Source organism: Geotrypetes seraphini, chromosome 19 (genome assembly GCF_902459505.1).
Source record: "Geotrypetes seraphini chromosome 19, aGeoSer1.1, whole genome shotgun sequence".
In the NCBI taxonomy this organism is placed as follows: Eukaryota; Metazoa; Chordata; class Amphibia; order Gymnophiona; family Dermophiidae; genus Geotrypetes; species Geotrypetes seraphini.
The window spans coordinates 11,122,511-11,143,252 of record NC_047102.1 but is presented as its reverse complement, the minus strand read 5'-3'; the positions used below and the strand labels follow the sequence as shown (position 1 = coordinate 11,143,252).

The 20,742-nt window shown below is 44.5% G+C and overlaps 1 protein-coding gene across 2 annotated transcripts in view; it reads right to left on the bottom strand.

Annotated features, from left to right (window-relative positions):
* The window catches only part of TSPAN18 (tetraspanin 18), a 106,644-nt gene that overhangs the window by 50,944 nt on the left and 34,958 nt on the right, over positions 1-20,742 (bottom strand). For both annotated transcript variants that reach the window (XM_033928517.1, XM_033928516.1), the window contains one exon: positions 3,792-3,895. The gene's annotated coding sequence lies outside the window, so the exon portion shown is untranslated. The remainder of the gene's footprint in view (positions 1-3,791; positions 3,896-20,742) is intronic.

Below are 20,742 nucleotides of genomic sequence, written 5' to 3'. Positions count from 1 at the left end.
GTCAATCTTCTTTCTATCTTGTTTCTGAAAACAAGACAGAAAGAAGATTGACTCATTCGAGCTCTGGTGGTGGAGAAGGTTTTTATGCATGCCATAGACCACCAGAAGAACTAGCAAATCGATTCTGGAAGAGATCAAACCGGCTGTGTCACTCGCAGCTCACATGATGGTCGTGATGGAGAAAGCCATCGTGTTTGGGAATAGAGGTCTGCACGGGAACGGGGATTCCCTCCCTAACCCACGGGACTCCCACGGGGACCCCCTCTGGCCCACGGGACTCCCACAGGAACCCCCCTCTGGCCAACGGGACTCCCACGGGGATGGAAGGCTTTGGAAGCAGGGTTCGTCCATAGAATATAATGGACATGTCAGCCTTAGTAAAAGAGGGGGTTTATAAGTTAATTACCTGAACAGAAAACAAAAAAAGGGTTCCACCAAAGAGATTCCACAAGGAAAACAGCAGCGCAAACACAAAAGAAACTGTGGAATTGATGATCCTGTCAGAAGGAATTGCTGCTTTTTATGGGGACGGGCGGGGATGGAGGTAATTCCTTGCAGGGATGGGTGGGGACGGAAAGGATCCTGACGGGGATGGGTGGGGACGGAGAGGATCCTGGCAGGGACGGGTGGGGACAGAGAGGATCCTGACGAGGACGGGTGGAGACGGAGAGTTTCCTGATGGGGAAGGGTGGGGATCGAGAGGATCCTGGCGGGGATGGGTGGGATTTCTGTCCCCGTGCAACTCTTTAATTGGGAACCTCTTTTTAGTGAGACACCCCCCCCCCCAACACACATTTATAAGAGGCACATGAGAAGTCATGTCATGAGGCACAAAGGGGTTTATCTCATGAGTATGATCAAAAAATATTATCTTCAGGCCAGAGGTGGTGGATTTATGAAACAGCCCCCCCACCCCCCCACCTTGGGGGGAGTAGACGGTAGAGACGTAAACCCCTTCCTTTACTAGCGCTTGGTGTGGGTTATAATGCCGGCAGCGGTGGTAACTGGTCCGACGCTCGTAGGGATTATATGAGCATCGGAGCAGTTACAGTCGGCGCTAAAACCTATGCTACGCGTTGGAAAAAGAGGGGTGGAAAGAGAATTTTAAAAGAAGCATATTATAGACATCCATGTTCTCTAGCTATGAAGAAGTGAAGGGAAAGACATAGATAAACTGAGGGTTACAGCTCCATGCTACAAATACAACCGGACAGATTAGATGGATGCAGTCATCTTTTTCTATTCTCCTTTATTGAACTGATTAATGTACTTAAGAGATGGACTGCACATTATTTAGCAGATAGAAATCTAACCTATAGGCAAAAAAAAAAAAAAAATGCATAGCCATATATACTTGCAGATCTCATCAAACTCTGCCTAAGTGTTATGAGATATTACCCTGACAACTACATGTATTTCATAGCTTTATAGGCTTTTAAACAATATTAAATTGTCTTAGCCAATAAATCTTGATACACAGAACTTTTCTGCTGAGAAATGAATGGCGTTTTTGAGGCTACGGCTGGGCCAGCTGGCCCCAGGCCAGGCCTTCTACAATTCAGCTAAACCCTTACAGGCTCAAGTCACATCGAAATAGCACAAGCCGCGTTCAAGAGTCTCCATAAAGGGGGCTGGATGAGGCGCCAAAAAAATGCATTTATTCCTTGAGTTCATTAATTCCTAAGTTGGTAGGATTTATTGAGAGGCAGCAACTTTTGGTACTGTAATGACATCAATAAACTTCAACCCCCCCTTCGGTCTCTGACGACAGATGCAAAATGTTTAATCAGAGAGAAGAGCTGTGAACGACACTGCTTTGAAGGAGGGGGTAACTGCAAACTCCCAACTGTTTGTAAGACTAAAAAAAAAAACCCCAAAGAAAAACAAACTGGGGAAAATAAATGTGTTCTCAAACGAAATAACAAAAGCAAAATGATCTCTAACAAAGAGCAACTTACAATCAACTATTCAACCAAAAAGTACACTGTTCGTAAATAGTGTTTCATGTGTAATCTTGCCAGGGACCGAAGTCTCTATAGCCAGACCAACCGTCCGATCATTGTATATGAAATAAAGGTTAGTGATGTGCTCCCAAAAATTTTTGGGGAGAGTTCTTGTTTTCCAATTGTTGTACTTGTTAGACTGATTCAAAATAAGCAAAAACCAAATAATGACTTAGCTCTTGAGGTTGTTTAAGGGTCCCGACGCGGACCACGTTTCGTTAGCCTGTCTCAAGGAACCCGTAGATTGCTTAATCAGTGAGAACGGTGAAGGACTTCAAAGCGTGTTTAAATCCGTCATATTGGAGACTCTTCGAAAAACGTTCTCACTGATTAAGCAATCCAATTATTTCATACACAATGATTGGACGGTGGGTCTGGCTATAGAGACTTTGGTCTCTGGCAAGATTGCACATTTCTGAGTGTATAAGAAACACTATTTACGAACAGTGTACTTTTTGGTCGAATAGTTTATTGTAATTTGCTTTTGTTAGAGATCATTTTGCTTTTGATATAGTATTCTTCGGATCTCTTCACATTCAAAACATCAAATTGATTGTTCTTTTCCCTACATATATATCTTTGACTCAAACAAAATAAACCTTGTCCACGTGGATCATATGCAAAGGTAAAACGGACCCGACACGGGCCGTGTTTCGGCAGACAGGCCTTCCTCAAGGGTCCGATGAGATATGATTCATGCATAAAATGGTGAAGAGAACTTTCCAAATAGGAAGAGAACGAATCATTAATTAAAGTTGATAACTGACCGCTGGGGCACAGAACAACTGTTGTGTACAAGAGACTAAAAACAGCAATATGAAACAGTCCTAGATCAAGGGTGGGTGCTAATATTCTCCAGATAATGAAGGCGTGAGGGATGCAACACAGATTGGCACTTGACTTTTTCATAAATATTCATTTTATCTCCGGCTTGATTATTCCTCGCGGGGTTTGCTTCCTGGCTTTTTGGCTGAGTACTTTACCAATATTCTCCAGCATTAACATATCAATTTCTCTACTCCTTGTCCTGCACACCAGAATCTTGCTTGGCTCTTGGGTACAATGTAGGGGCATCCTACGCACGTGACTTCTATGAGGTTCTTTGCTCAGAACCAGTGGCGTGGCGAGGGTGAGAGGCGCCCCTCCCTTGCCCCAACTGCCCCTTCTCCGCCCCCTCCTGGCACACCCGCACTCCCCCCCTTCCCATCCTCCGTAACTCGTTAATATTCCCAGCATGAGCAGCAACCCCAGCCTCGGCTCTTCCTCTGATGTCACTTCCTAGGTGCGGGTCCAGGAAGTGATGTCAGAGGAAGAGCCAGCAGCAGGTTGGGGTTGCTGCTTGCACCACGAACATTAAAGAGGTACGAGGGAAGGGAAATGCATGCGTGGTGGGGGGGGATGGAAGGAGCAAGGGGCAGAGAAGAGGATGAGTACAAGCACCCCCACCATGACAATGCCCAGGGTGGACCCCCTTTCCCCACTGCCCAGAACTTCCCTCAGAGATCCTCATTCCATGGCGGCTGAGCTCACGATATAAGCTTCACCTCGGAAAGAGTTGGCTGAAAGGCACAGACATTTCACTCATTGTACCTATGACCTGATCATTCCAAATTTGCACAGTATCCGTCGCTAAGTATTGACATGAGCTACATGAGTCTCAGCTGCAGGTTGCTCTAGATCAGGACCACAGGATGTGCCATTCACAACTTGGTAATGCATTCAGAGTCGCACGGCAGCAAGGGTTCTGATTTACTAAGCTGCGCGTGTCAGTACAGCTGGCCGTCTTACCTTGAAGTGAAGTGACAGGTTTCCAGTAGATTTGCCTTCTCTTACAGTGCTCAGATTCGCAGGGAACTGTCGCAACGAGGTCACCATTGGGAAAACTGACTGTCCTGTTGAAAAGAGAACCCGCAACATATGTTAGAAAGCTTGACACAGCGTTCATTGATCGCCCGCAGACGCACATCTCTTGAACGCATTTAAAAATAGTTCGGCAAAAGCCGCTAACTATGGACAATAATTCCCAACATTTCTCTCCCTCACCCTTATACCAGAAGCAAAACAGAAGTCCTTCTTTGGAAGAACATTGGAGAACTGGAGAGGGAGGGGGGAGGAAGGAAGACTTCTTCAGGCAAGAACATGTGGAGATACAACTAGGGTTACCATATGGCTCCAGGAAAAGGAGGACAGATTGAGACGATGGAAGTAAAACCCGGATGTCTTAATCCGTCCTCCTTTTTCTGAAGCCATACGGTAACCCTAGATCACAGTCGAGGTCTAGACAGCAGCAACAGTTGGGTGAAACCTTGTTTTAAAAAAAAAAAAAAAAAGTGTTATCAGAGTGAGCCCCAAGATCGGCTGCATGATAGTTGGAATCGGGCCGACAGACCCACTGCGGGGCACTTTCGCATCCTGAACTGCGAATCTCAGCACATTTATTGCAAGGGGCTTTATTTAAACAATGTAACATAAGAATATAAGAAGTTGTCTCCGCTGGGTCAGACCAGAGGTCCATCACGCCCAGCAGTCCGCACCCGCGGCGGCCCCTCAGATCCATGACCTGTTAGGTGGTCCCTGACTTTTCTTATAACCTATCTCTACTTCCATCTGTACCCCTCAATCCCCTTATCATTTAGGAATTTGTCTAAACCTTCCTTGAACCCCCGTAGCGTGCTCTGCCCTATCACAACCTCCGGGAGCGCGTTCCACGTGTCCACCACCCTCTGAGTAAAGAAGAACTTCCTAGCATTTGTTCAACGGATGTCTGTTCACGAAGAGTAAAAAACAAAGGAATTGACCCCAAAATATCCACAAAGAAGAAAATCCAGAGAAAACAAAAAAAAAACTCTGTGGATTGACGATGTTCCCAAATGGACTTTATTTGAAAGTATCAAAGTTCCAAAGGTACACTAAAATCATCCACATAAAATAATTCCATCCACATAAAAGTATATCATCCACATAAGAGCCTTAAAGGACCTAGTCCGCTAGGGATACAGGACCCAACATGGTCCGCGTTTCGACAAAAAGTCTTCTTCAGGGGTCCCTGGGGGTCCTATAAAGGTGAGTATGTGGGAAACAATTCACCACACAATTGTTTCCCACGTACTCACCTTTATAGGACCCCCAGGGACCCCTGAAGAAGAGTTTTTTTGGGGGTTTTTTTGGTGTTCACAAAGAGTGCAACAGATTTGCAAGCTAGGCAGAGAAGCGGAACCCGAGGTCGATGACGGCATGCCTACCAGCTGCACATGGAATATCATTCATAATAATAATTCTTCACTATCTCATTGCTACTTTTGGCATTACCTGCACTGGATATCGACTCCTCGTAGGTATAGTAATGCTGACTTTACTATCTGCAGTAGCCTAAGCAAGTTTCCAGTCAACCAATTACCGTAACCATGAGGGTTTCAGTTTCCCCAGGGAGAAATCTAGCTTAAGATTCAGTGCAGCTGAGTGCCGTATCATTATTGACATATTCTCAAGAGTCTAAAATGTTTTTTGGCTTTAAGATTCTGGTATTATCTTTTTGGCCGTTGACAATGTTGCAAGTACAGTATATCTAGGGCCAGCGTGATCATTAGAAAGAGCAGATCATTGCCTAGCACTGAAGCTTCCAGAGGGTGACAAAGGGAAGCCGTAGGTCTGGGAGGGAGGGGGAGGGGGAGTCATGCAAATGGATAGAACTGACACTGCCTACTTTTTACATTATTATGTATTTTTACGTTGTGAATTATTGTCTGGCAGCGCTATAGAAATAATTAATGGTAGCAGTATTTTTACAGGCTCGTTTCAGGAATGGTGGAATCGAAGTGATTATATTAAGTTTAATCATCAAAATCTCAGGGGTGAGGAGATTACGCATCTAAAAAAACTAAGGTCCTTTTAATAAGGTGCGCTAGCCGATTTAGCACGCGCTAAACGCTAGCGTGTCCTATATAGTCGATGGCGTTAGCGTTTAGCGCGCGCTAAATCAGATTGCGCACCTTTGTAAAAGGACCCCTAACTGAGGGGTACAAGGGGGCTCTGAAAAGTTCTCAGCCCAGCCGAGAAGGGAATGGTGTGGAGTTATTCCACATAGTCACCTCTACGTTCAACACATTTGCCACGTCGTGTTTGAAGTTTCTGTAACCCTTCCAAAAATACTCTGATGGTTTGGTCACCGAAATACTGCTCCGCTGCTGCAATCACCTCTGAATCACTCAAAATTTGTCGCCCTTACAAACTCTCTTTAAGGTTTGGAAACAGAAAATAGTCAGATGGGGCGAGATTTGACGAGTAGGGTGGATGGTCTATGCACCGAAACCCCAAACGGCATCAGAACATCTATCATTTTGCCAACTCCTTTCCGCAGCTTCCCCCTCATTTTTTTCTTTCAATGCCTCCTTTAATCGGCACAGCCCCTTGGAAGATAGTCACTACAACACCTTTGAAATCCCAAAACACTGCGGCCAAGACCTTTCCTGCTGACTCTGAGGCCTTGAATTTTCTTGGCCTTGGAGAACCTGAGTGCTGCCATTGCATAGACTGTTGTTTTGTCTCAGGATCACTGCGGTGGAACCATGTTTCATCAATAGTAACTAGTCGTTCCAAAAAGTTGTGACCAGCTCACTGAAAATGCTACAAAATCAACTTGGAAGTGTCCACTCAACATCATTTCTCATCAGCATTCAAACATTTGGGTACCCACTTGGCTGATAGTTTCTGCATACTCAGCTGCTCATGGATTATACACCCAACGCATTTTCTGGAAATCTGTAGTGTTTCAGTAATTGTTTTAGCTGATATTTGCTGATCTGCCAAAATCAGGTCATGGACATGGTCAACAATTTCAGGAGCTGACACCGTTTGAGGCCTCCAAGACCTTGCTGCATCTTTGGTCTCAAAATCTCCATAGTGAAAATTTGTACACCACTTCTTCATTGTGGAGTATGATGGTCCTTTGCCATTCATGGGTTTCCTTTGGAGCTTTCTTCTGCAGGAATAGGAACTTCATGATGGCTCAGAGTTCCACATTTAAAAATTCAACACTTTCCGTTGACATGGTTCAATCAAGAGCTGAAATCATGTCAAAACATAGCATTACGATTCTGCAAACTGGCACTTTGCAAAATAAAATAACACCCTTTTCAGCTACAGTGGCCAAATAACGCTCAGATTTTAGGAAGTTGGTTCGGCTGAGAACTTTTCAGGACCCCCTTCAAAGAAAGCATCATATTCACCTAGGGCACCACATGTGCTTGCATGAACCCTGAGTGTAGAAAAGTCCTGGGACAGGACCAGTATCCCACCAATCTATCAAAAGATCCACTTTCCTATCTATTATTGATGGCAATGCATTCCAGAGCTTAACTATTCTCTGAGTGAAAAAAAAATGTCTTCCTATTGGTTTTAAAAGTATTTCTCAAAGAGGGAATGATAAAACAGACATGGACTCATCACAGGCCTTTCCCTTGGTTTACCTTAAGCCCTGCTGGTCTAGTGGTGAGCTAAGGCAAGAACAATCCTCCTACGCTTCTGCCCCCTACAGTCTTACGACTCAAAATGGTTTACGCGAGTTCCCACAGGAAATTTGTGAGACTGCCATAAATTAGGTTTATATTCGAGTCAACCTCTTTATCATCCTTTTTATGAGGGAAAAAGGTTACCTCAGTCTATATTCGGATAGGTTTATGTTCAAGTACGTATATCTCAGTGGTCTCAAACTCGCGGCCCGGGAGCCACATGCGGCCCGCCAGGTACTATTTTGAGGCCCTCAGTATGTTTATCATAATCACAAAAGTAAAATAAAATAGTTTCTTGATCATATGTCTCATTAGCTATAAATTTTGAGTTCATACCAGCTGATGTTTACAGAGAACTGTCAAAACTCAAGGTGAACAAAGCCATGGGACCGGACAATTTGCACCCAAGAGTGCTCAGAGAGCTATGCGATGTTCTGGCAGAACCGTTAGCCATGCTCTTCAATCTCTCTCTAAGTACGGGGAGAGTCCCCCTGGACTGGAAAACAGCCAACGTTGTCCCTCTGCACAAAAAGGGTTGCAGAGCAGAGGCTGCGAATTACAGACCGGTGAGTCTCACATCAATTGTGTGTAAACTTATGGAAACTTTACTTAAAGGTAAATTGGACATGATATTGGATGAGGAAAATCTGAGGGATCCCTGTCAACATGGATTCACTAGGGGCAGGTCATGCCAATCCAATCTTATCAGCTTCTTTGACTGGGTGACAGGAAAGCTAGACTCGGGAGAGTCTCTGGACGTGGTATACTTGGATTTCAGTAAAGCTTTTGACAGTGTCCCGCACCGTAGACTATTAAACAAGATGAAATCGATGGGGTTAGGTGAGAAACTAACTGCATGGGTCAATGATTGGCTGAGTGGAAGACTTCAGAGGGTGGTGGTCAACGGCACCCTCTCTGAGACATCGGAGGTGACTAGCGGAGTGCCGCAAGGATCAGTCCTGGGACCATCTCTTTTCAACATATTCATAAGGGATTTAACCTGGGGGCTTCAGGGTAAGGTAGCACTGTTCGCCGACGACGCCAAACTGTGTAATATAGTAAGTGAAAGCAGTCTCAAGGGTAGTATGACGCAGGATCTGATCATGTTGGAAAACTGGTCCTCAACATGGCAGCTGGGCTTCAACGCTAAGAAGTGTAAAGTCATGCATCTCGGCAGCAGAAATCCATGCAGAACATACACCTTGAATGGAGTAGCACTAGCTAGGACTTCAGAAGAACGGGATTTGGGAGTAATCATCAGTGCAGACATGAAGGCGGCCAAACAAGTGGAGAAGGCCTCATCCAAGGCAAGGCAAATGATGGGATGTATCAAGAGAAGCTTAGTCAGCCGCAAGCCTGAAGTCATAATGCCACTTTACAGAGCCATGGTGAGACCTCATCTGGAGTACTGTGTGCAATTCTGGAGGCCACATTACCGTAAAGATGTGCTTCGAGCCGAGTCGGTCCAGCGGATGGCCACTAGAATGGTCTCCGGACTCAAGGGTCTCTCATACGAAGAAAGACTGGGCAAATTGCAGCTCTATACTCTAGAGGAGCGCAGGGAAAGGGGGGACATGATTGAGACATTTAAATATGTCACAGGACGTGTCGAGGTGGAAAACGACATCTTCCTTCTCAAAGGACCATCGGTCACAAGAGGGCACAAACTCAAACTCAGAGGAGGGAACTTTAATGGTGACACCAGGAAGTACTTCTTCACAGAAAGGGTGGTGGATCACTGGAACAAACTTCCGATGCAGGTGATCAAGGCCACCAGCGTGCTCGACTTTAAGAATAAATGGGACATCCACGTAGGATCACTACGAGGGTCGAGCTAAAGAACTAAGTCATTAGCACCCAGACTTAATGGGGTGGGTCAGTAGAGTGGGCAGACTTGATGGGCTGTAGCCCTTTTCTGCCGTCATCTTTCTATGTTTCTACAATATTATTATTAAGACTTAGCCAAAAGGAAAGATTGATAAACTATGAAGAGTTTTACCTCATGTAAAATTGTCATTTCTTTACCAAGACATTAACTATTTTTTTCTGAGGCCCTCCAAGTACCGACAGATCCAAAATGTGGCCCTGCAAAGGGTTTGAGTTTGAGACCACTGGTATATCTGGTACACAAAATGCAGACCTTTTGGTCTATGCATCCCTAGCAAGTATACCACTTATCAAAGCTTTGTCAGATAGATGTAGGAAAGGGGCCACTCTCTCTTTAAATCAAGACAGCTTAGAGAGAATAAAAAACAATGTGGTTAAGATACACATTTTAGGTTCATGTTCCAATATTAGCTTGAGGAATATTCTGGGTGTCTGGCTAGGAAGTTAGAATGTGCTGATCATTCAGAAATTGTACATTCTTCTTAACATGAGATGCTGGGAGCTCTTATAGTTACTCACTGCCAGAATTTTAAACAATTCCTTGCAAGTTAAGCTTTTGGTTTGGAACCGTTTTCACCACATCCCCCCTCTCCATCAGGGACCTCCCTGCATTTGATGGAAAGTATATCAGCAGTCCCCAAAACAGCATCCAACCCCGCTCAAAGCGAATCCCAGAAACACAAAGCAAACAGAACTCAAGGCTGCTCTGCTAAAAAACAGAAGTTAATTAATGGGCTAAAGGCCCCACAGGTCTGCGAAATAACTTGAGTCATCTTTCTGTCCAACTGATAAATCAGACTCCACAAATCAAGGCTGCAGGACTGCGGCACGCGAGCTGGGCAGGGATCTGTGCGTTTACAGAGCTTTAGCATGGCACCTGAGGGAAGAAAACGGTCAGGAGGCCTCTTATATCTTACCAGCCGAAGAGGCCACTACTGATTAAGCTAAGAGATGCTGCTGTCTTAGTGCTGCCCTGGAACCATCACCGATGTGATTTATTTTTATATATGTATTTATTTAATTAAAATATCTGCAATCCTGGGGGGAGTACAATGATAATGTGTTGTAGTGAGACATGGTATTACATACGGCACAGTGTGACAGAATTCTGAGAATTGGCAGGGTTCTAGAACAAGGGAATAGGACTTGATATACCGCCTTTTCTGTGGTTACGATCAAAGCGGTTTACATATTTTAGCCAGGTACTTATTTTGTATCTGGGGCAATGGAGTGGTAAGCGGATTGCCCAGAGTCACAAGGAGCAGCTAGAGCAGGGGTAGGGAACTCCGGTCCTCGAGAGCCGTATTCCAGTCGGGTTTTCAGGATTTCCCCCAATGAATGTGCTTTGAAAGCACTGCATGCAAATAGATCTCATGCATATTCATTGGGAGAAATCCTGAAAACCCGACTGGAATACGGCTCTCGAGGACCGGAGTTCCCTACCCCTGAGCTAGAACTATAGACAGTTCTAGAACCCTGGTGCCGTCTATTGCAGGCTTACTCCAAGCCAGTTCTCGAGGTCTACAACCCAGGCTAGTTTTCACGATTTCCATAATGAATATGGATGAGATCTATTTGCATGCCATGGAAGCAGTGAATGCAAATCAATCTCATGCATATTAAGAGCCTTAGCCAATAGGGAGAGGAGGAGATAGTGGATGCTGCAGATGGCCCATTTGGCCTTTATCTACTGTCATGTTTCTATGACCAAAAATGTCCTAGTGCACATATAAGGTGCATATTTAACTGAATGTGTGAAAAGAAACACAAACAAATTAGAAAAATTCCAGAAATTCACCAACAAATCTGACTTAATTTTGATCATGTACAACTGCACTATTTTAGACAAATGAGGTCAGTGTTTGTAAGTTGTGGGTGTAATGGGCCTAGTATCATTCTGAGCTTTTGAATATGTGCCCTTTGGGGGGGGGGCATTATTGGCTACTAGATGAAGTAATTTTGTTGTGCTTACTCACCAATAGAATAGTTCTAAAATATACGGATGAGGAAAAGCAGGCAAATATATTTTGTAAATGTTTAAGACTACCAGATTTCGTGGAGCCAAAAACCAGATAGGTGGCCCCGCCCTGTTCTGTCTCAGTCTCAGCCCCAGCCCCACCCCCACACAAGCCTCTTCTCTCTTTCCTCGAGCCCGGGGTTGCGTCTGGGGGTCCTCCAAGCACATGCGGATGTGGCACAATGACATCGCAGGCATGTGCATACGTGCAGGAAGTCATCGAGTCGCATCCGAGCGTGCTCGGAGGCATTCCAGATGTGGCTCCGAGCTCAGCGCACTTTGAAAACCCGGACAATCAGCTGGGGTTTTTTTTGTTTTGTTTTTTAAAATCCATCCGGTCACCCGGACAGTCCATCAAAAAGAGGATAAGTCCAGGGTTTCCCAGACGGCCGGTAACCCTTTGCATGTTCATTGTGAATATTGTGCAAACCTCTCTATCCTTCTTGGAAAACTACTGCAATGGGAGGTTGCTCTGAGTAGGGTTACCAGATTTTACGTCAGTAAAATCCGGACCCCTAGACCTGCCCAGTTTCACCCATCCCCGCCCCATTAAGCACCAGCTCCGCTCCCCCTCCCCCCCCCCCCCGCTGCAGGTTCATCGGGCAAGAAGGCATCCATGCTTGCGAGGATGCCCCCTCCTGACCGTAATTTCTTTTCAAAACACGGACAAAGTGCTGGGTTTTGAAAAGCCTTCCGGACCCCCGGATATGTCCTACAAGGAGGACATAGAAACATAGAAGATGACGGCAGAAAAGGGCTACAGCCCATCAAGTCTGCCCACTCTGCTTACCCACCCCCTGTCTATGCCCTAATGACCCAATTTCCTTATCATGACCCTCGTAGGGATCCCAAATGGGTATCCCATTTATTCTTAAAGTCTGGCACGCTGTCTGCCTCGATCACCTGTGCTGGAAGCTTGTTCCAATGATCAACCACTCTCTCTGTGAAGAAATACTTTCTGGTGTCGCCATGAAATTTTCCGCCCCTGAGTTTGAGCGGGTGCCCTCTTGTGGCTGAGGGTCCCTTGAGAAAGAAAATATCATCTTCCACTTCGACACGTCCCGTGAGGTACTTAAATGTTTCAATCATGTCTCCCCTCTCTCTACGTTCCTCGAGAATGTAGAGCTGCAATTTGTTCAGTCTCTCTTCGTACGAGAGACCCTTGAGCCCCGAGATCATCCTGGTGGCCGTCCGCTGAACCGGATGTTTGGTTATCCTAGCTCTGAGACCTTAATAATACCAGCCCAGGCCTCGGCCTGCAGATAGGAGGGGGATCTCCAAAACTTGCATGCTTCTAAAGTACTTCTGTATTCATGGGCTATGATCTTATGCAGTGAGCAATGTCTTCAACACAGGATCTGCATATATTTGCATATACATAAATTATGACTTATTGCAGTCATTTTCTGGGTCAAGGCTGATATTCTTTGTTTCATTTTATAATTAGAAGAGTAAATTAATTCAGCCCAAGACAATATCCTCCTTTACAGACTGTAAGATCAGGCCAGGCTTGTGGCTTGTGCTCTAATCCTCGATTGCAAATGTGATGTGGTGACGTTAGCAGACAAAAAAGAATCGCCAGAGCACTGCAAACCAATCTTTCAGCCATGAAGCTCAGGTTGAGTAGAGAGCAGGCTCTTGGAACAGGACTGGAGCCTTCTCGGCGCGTAGGCAACGTTCCTGCCTGATGTGGAGGTTGGCACTCAACTTAAAAGGAAGAAGCGCCCTATTGGAAACTGATACAGCTAGGACGGTGAAGCCTGCCGTAGAAAGAGAGTGTGGCGCAGTGGTTAAAGCTACAGCCTCAGCACCCTAAGGTCATGGGTTCAAATCCACACTGCTCTTTGTGACCCTGGACAAGTCGCTTAACCTCCTCCCCCCACTATTGCCCGAGATACTTTAGGTCAGGGCTGCTCAAGTCAAGTCCTCGAGATCTACTGGCAGGCCAGGTTTTCAGGATCTCCACAATGAACATGCATGTGAGAGATTTGCATACCAAGAAGGCAGTGCAGGCAAATCTCTCTCATGCATATTCATTGTGGAGATCCTGGCCTGCCAGTAGATCTCGACTTGGGTAGCCCTGCTTTAGATAGATTGTGAGCCCACCAGGACAGACAGGGAAAAATGCTTGAGTACCTGAATAAATTCATGTCAACTGAGCTCCCCTGGGAGAACAGGATAGAAAATTAAATGAATGAAAAACAGGAGGAGGAAGAGGAATAAAGAACATAAGAGTAGCCTTACTGGGTCAGACCAGTGCCTTCTAATGAATGTGAATGTTGGTCAGACTGGATGGACCACACTGGTCTTTTATCTGCTAATATTAACTATGCTACCCTATTACCATGTTACCAATGAGGGATCTTGGGTCTGATCCTAAAAGCTCTAGAGACAGCATCTTGCCAACCTGGCTACATTCAGCAGATCTGGGACTGCTTGAAGAAACTGTAGAAACGAGAATAAATATTTGAATTTCTATCAAGTCAATTCTGCTGCCTGTCTTGTGTTCCCTTGAAGAACTGGAGGATCCAACTCTGATAAATCCAACTCTGATAAATTTCTGCTAAAACCCCATCACTTCCTTCCTCGTTGCTCGTAATTCCGACAAAATGTTGTAAATCCGTGTTCAGATCGGATCCTAATTTAATTGATGTGAACCGCCTAGAACTCTTTGGGTATGGCGGTATACAAGAACATCATAATAATATTAGAAGGATATCTGGTGAGGTTAAACAAGGATACCGATCAGATATCTGGTGAGGTTAAACAGGGGGCGGCTCTTAAACGTTCTCGTCGTCTCATCTTTTGCAAGGTAGCTATAACAGGTCAAAGAGCGCTTTCATTCTAATTGCTCTATTAGGGGTTATTTAAAAGGGCCGTAGAGATAGCAGATAACCAGAGAGCCAGAGCCAGCTAGTTTCCGGGTGATGAGGGGTTCGGAGGAAAAGAGAGGGAGAGGATGGGACAAGCATCTTGCGCTTCCACCCTCGAACACTCAAGCACAAGGCCCTCAGAAAATAAAACAGCCCACAATACCAAAGGCATAGAAAACCTTTCAATAGGCTCTTAACTAAGGCATTTTTCTTAATGACGTTTGCCTGGCTTCATTAGAGCTGCTAAAAAGGGTCGTCCGCTCCCAGTCTGATCTCAACTCCCTGTTGGTCTATTAGGAGAAGAACAGTGAATAATGCATTGCCCAGGTTCCCTTCATTAGTGACTCGGAAAATGTTCTTCCTGCATGGTATTTAAACATCAAATAAAGGGGGGGAAGGTCTCCTGGAGCCCTCTCCGCGCTACTGTGCGTCGCGAGGAAGATGTAAGGAGACTAATGAATGGATTATTATTTCACTGCAACAACCCGACATTCTTTTTTACCCATCATAATAACATCCCAGTAGGTGTTCTTTCTCTCAGTCCAATAGTCTGCACATTATGTAAATCCGTACAGGCTATAATGTGAACCTCGTCCCTCAGATCTTTTTAAAAGCAACTTTCTCATTCAACCTGTGCCTGGCAGTGCTCCCCTGGCTCTCCCAACAAGCAGAAGAAATGATATATTTATTTCATTTACTTATTTGCTCCAGTTTAGTGCTTGCTTTCTCAACAGGCGTGCTCCGAGCGCAGAACGTCAAATTTCAAAAAAAGCGAGAATAAATATAAAAAGCAGATCAAACATGGTGACATGCCAACTGCGTACCAAGATGGAGGAGCGCATATGTCGGGAGCGTTCGTCCATTTTTTTAATTCAAGGCCACTTTGAGTCCAAATGAGTTGAAGGACAGCCACCAAATATTTTCCCACGTGAGGCCACAACACTGCTGACCAGAGTATGCACAAAGTAGGAAAGAAAAGAAGGTACCAAGCCTCGGCGTAAAACGAGAACAAAAAAAGAGGCCCAGGCGATGTCTGAACCAACTCCCGGTTACATAGACTGTTATTAGCAGTTTTCCAAAAGTCCAAAAACAAGTCCTTGATATATAAAGTAAATACACAGTCCCAACATGGATCCAAGTTTCAGCGACACCGTCGCCTTCCTCAAGGGAAAATAAAGGACTAAAAATTCAAAATAATTTAAAATTTGAACATGAATATGCAAATACAAAAAAATAGGATGGGAACATAATGGATTCAATGTGAAATGCAAATACATATAAACATAACAGGATCTATATATGAGTTTGCAGATGTGACAGGTTTGTATTTGCATATTCATGTTCAAAGTTTTAAATTATTTTGAATGTTTAGTCCTTTATTGTCCCCTGAGGAAGGCGACGGTGTCGCCGACACTTGGATCCCAGTCGGGACCGCGTTCAAGTTTCAAGTTTTTATTCAAATTTGATAATATCGCTTAGCCAATTTCTAAGCGGGATACAAATTAAAAATATACTGGAGAAGACAAACAAAAAATAAAATACACCCATAACAATATTTTTTTAAAAGAGAAAAAAAAAAAACCCAATGAAATTCAAATGGCATGACTTGTTTTTGGACTTTTGGAAAACTGCTAATAAAAGTCTATGCAACTGGAAGTTGATTCAGACATCACCTGTGCCAATGACATGTATCCCACCAGCCCACCTTTAAACGTTTTATTACGGCTATCCTCAAAGCGGTGGGCATTTCCAAATACATTCTCTTCATCTATTGAGATATGACCAGTCCTTCACGCTTTTCCTCCCCTCTGCTTTTCCCTTTCTATCATGAGCTGACATCACTCCACTTCCCAAATAACGATGCTGACAAGGCCCTTCCATTTTACACCCTAGATGCTTGATGTTTTTATAATCGTGTCATGAATGCTAGACATTTCAGTTCCAAGCCTGAGGGAAACTGCTTCTCCATTTTTCAGCAAAGGTATTTCATAGTCTCATAGCTTCTGATTTGACAGAATGTAGTTTTAAGCCTGAAAAAACGACCACATTATCACCTTAACAGAACAATTTTTTCCGTATCTATTTTCCGTCTTGCCTTACCTACAAACAGTAACATGGCATCTGCCAAAAACTGACATGAAAGTCTCTCTTTCCCATTTTACACCCCACCCCTTTTTACAAAAGCAAAGTACGGATTTTAGCGACGGCCGTGGTGGTAACAGCTCCAACGCTCATAGAATTGCTATGAGCATTGGAGCTGTTACCACCAGAGTCGGCACTAAAAACTGAGCTACCGTTTTGTAAAAGGTGGTGGTGGGGGAGGGGCTTAATGCCTTAACAATCCTTTTATTTATTTATTTATTTAATTTAATGGCACTTGATGTACCGCTATCGGCCAAAGAATGGCATCTAAGTGGTTTACAATAAAAAGGATACGAGTTTATACAAAATCTTAAAATTTCACATATATACAAAAAAAAATAACCCCAGACATCTGGGATTAAAAAATATTAAAATTGATTTTTAATGGCAAGGTTAATTATCGCAGCAACTAAGCCAGTTAAGAAAAATGACATTCTGCACGGAATTCATTTAGGCATTCGCTAAGCATCCTCGAAACGGAGCCCAGCGGTGCCAAATGTGGGCAACAGTTATAGAATGAGGTGCAGAATACAACAAGCAACACTTGCAAACACGGTCTTCCAGTTTATTGGAGAATTCAAGTCCAATGTGCCAGTATAACATTCAAAATTCTATATGGGATTTTTTTTCCCCTCATTGATTATTTTCTCGTTTAATTCTCAACAGCCTTTATCCTCCAGGGGAATTCATAAATTTAAATTAACCTTTCCTTCTATTAGGAGAATTAAAGCTGTGGGTAAGATTTGTCAATCTTTTGCTTTTTTCCTTTGTAAAAATTTGGAACGACCTTCCTGCAGAAGTTAGACTCCTTCCCGCTCTTATAACTTTTCAGAAAACCTTAAAAACTTACCTATTTCAGAAATTTCTAACTGATAAATACGGATTACAACTGATGATGCCTTTGCTTTAATCATTCGCTTTCCTTGTCCTATTAGTTAAGAAGTTGCCTCCACTGGGTCAGACCAGAGGTCCATCGCGCCCAGCGGTCCGCTCCTGCGGCGGCCCATCAGGTCTATGACCTGTGAAGTGGTTCCTGACCATTTCTATAACTTACCTCTGCTTCTATCTGTACCCCTCAATCCCCTTATCCTTTAGGAACCTATCTAAATCTTCCTTGAATCCCTGTACTGTGCTCTGGCCTATCACAACCTCTGGAAGTGCGTTCCATGTGTCCACCACCCTCTGGGTAAAAAAGAACTTCCTCGCATTTGTTCTAAACCTGTCCCCTCTCAATTTCTCCGAGTGACCCCTTGTACTTGTGGTTCCCCACAATCTGAAGAATCTGTCCCTGTCCACCTCCTCTATGCCCTTCAGGATTTTGAAGGTTTCTATCATGTCTCCTCTAAGTCTCCTCTTCTCTAGGGAGAACAGCCCCAACATTTTCAATACTGTCAATTGAGATCCTGTGATTGGAGTACATGGGTGCTCAAGTAGTTCGCTGCCTCCAGGGAAGAATCAAAGGTATGCCACTGGCCTTGGTGATGTATGCGCAGAATTGCTGTGTAGGTAAACATAAACCATATCTTTTTATCTGCCAATGTGGAGCAAAGCGGATAAAACAATTTTCTTTTTTCAGTCAGCGCCGCTGAGTAATCCTGAAAGATGTGCATTTTCGAATCTTCATATTTCAAATAATCTCGAAGCTGCTTATACTGTCGCAGTATTTCAACTTTATGGTTATAATTAAGCAGTTTGACGATGATCATCCTCGGGCGCGCCTCTCGGTTTTGCTCTCTGCCCATACGATGTGCCCGTTCCAGACAGATAGGGCCTAGATCCTCCTTCATGGGGAAGGTTGCATCCAGCCACATAGGGTAGACCCCGATACTGTCTCTGGTATAAGAACATAAGAACATAAGAAATGCCTCTGCTGGGTCAGACCCTAGGTCCATCGTGCCCAGCAGTCCGCTCACGCGGTGGCCCAGCAGGTCCAGGACCTGTGCAGTAATCTATCTATACCCCTCTATCCTCTTTTCCAGTAGGAATTTGTCTAATCCTTTCTTGAACCCCAGTACCGTACTCTGCCCAATCACGTCCTCTGGAAGCGCATTCCAGGTGTCCACCACACGTTGGGTAAAAAAGAACTTCCTAGTATTTGTTTTGAATCTGTCTCCTATCAACTTTTCCGAGTGCCCTCTTGTTCTTTTATTATTCGAAAGTTTGAAGAATCTGTCCCTCTCTACTCTCTCTATGCCCTTCATGATCTTATAAGTCTCTATCATATCCCCTCTAAGTCTCCTCTTCTCCAGGGAAAAGAGACCCAGCTTCTCCAATCTCTCAGCATATGACAGGTTTTCCATCCCTTTTATCAGACGCGTCGCTCTCCTCTGAACCCTCTCGACTAACGCCATATCCTTCTTAAGGTACGGCGACCAATATTGGACCCGATACAACGGCAGGATAACCTCTTTCGTTCTGGCTGTAATACCCTTTTTGATCATACCAAGCATTCTATTCGCTCTCTTAGCGGCCGCTGCACACTGTGCCGTCGGCTTCATTGTCATGTCCACCAATACCCCCAAGTCCCTTTCCTGGGTACTCTTATTCAATAATATCCCTCCCATTGTATAGTTGCACCTCGAGTTTCTTCTCCCCACATGTAATACCTTACATTTCTCAACGTTGAACTTCATCTGCCATCTCGTCGCCCAATCTTCTAGTTTGTTCAAGTCCCTTTGCAATTCTTCACATTCCTCTGTAGTCCGAGCTCCATTAAATAGTTTAGTGTCGTTCGCAAATTTAATTCTTTTGTAAACCGAATCGAGCCCCGCTGTTGGGATGACTCGGTATACAAGACCAAGCATCGGACTGGATTGGAAGCTGGTGACAGAAATGAAAAAATAAAATTCAAAAGTCAAGACTGTGAACGATATTGGCAGATTTTGTCTCTACAAGGCACCACAAAAAGAACCGTCCGCATAGTACCGGGTAGAGCTTTGGATTCTTGCCCAGAAATAGCTAAAAGAAAAAAAAAAAAAATGTAAAATTGAATTTGAATCAGATTGGGCAGACTGGATGGACCATTTGGGTCTTTATCTGCCGTCATCTACTATGTTACTATATTTATTTAGACTCCCTTTTACGAAGCCGCGTTAGGCTTTTTTTTTATTGCTGGATGCGCGGTATTAGCTCCGACATTCATGGGAATTTTATGAGTGTCGGAGCTTTTCCCGTCGCAGCCAACAATAAAAAAAAGCCTAACGCAGCTTCGTAAAACGGGGAAGGGGGGGTGGTTAGTTAATAAAAACGTATACATCTCATCATCTTCCAATCTAAGCAGTGTAATCATAGTCTCCACTTAGAATTCATTTCTGTTCCTGATCTTACAGCAAGGGCGTCCGTAGAAAATCAGGGGCGGGAAACTTCACGGGGACACCAGGAAATTCTTTTTCACTGAAAGGGTGGTTGATCGCTGGAATAGTCTTCCACTTCAGGTGATTGAGGCCAGCAGCGTGCCTGATTTTAAGGCCAAATGGGATAGACACGTGGGATCTATTCACAGAGAAAGGTAGGGGAGGGTCATTGGGGTGGGCAGACTAGATGGGCCGTGGGCCCTTATCTGCCGTCTATTTCTATGTTTCTATGTTTCATTATCCTCCTATACACCACCGCCTCTCTCCCACCCTCTCGGATCCAGACAATGGAGAGATCTGTTGATTTTCTGTTGCTGAGGGAGGGGACAAGGAGAAGAGGGACAAAGGCACTGGTTAACCGAGTTTCAGACGTTTCATGAATAAAAGCCATCATCTGCCCAATTCTGGCCCAGCTGCAAGCCGCTCTCACTTGCAAATTTGAAAGCCAAGATTTTTGACTTTGAAGCAACTTTAGTCTTAACATGGTAAACAAAATTATTCCGCTTTGTTGGAGATGAGGCAGACAATGAATCCCATCTGCAGTTTTCCCCAGATGTTGCACACAATGCAAAACCTGACAGTTCCCTCATCAGATGAAAGCTTGAAACTAGGAAGCAATTAGCAAAGAGCTGATGTAGTGTCCTTTGAATTGCAATCCCAGGCACACCCAATTCTAGGCCCTTCCACATGTGGGCAATACCGTCAAACTTCCTTCTTCAGGCCGGCCTAATACTGAATAATATTACTGCATGGAATGTTATGAGGTCTCCCTCTTCCCACCATTCAAGGACAGTTATCGAACTCTCCACTATCTGGATGCAACAGGCTGCAGGAGAGTATGGTGCAGTGGTTAGAGCTACGGGCTCAGTCAGCACTCTCTGAGTTTGTGGGTTCGAATCCCACACTGCTCCTTGTGACCCTGGGCAAGTCACTTAATCCCCCCATTACACCAGGTACTTA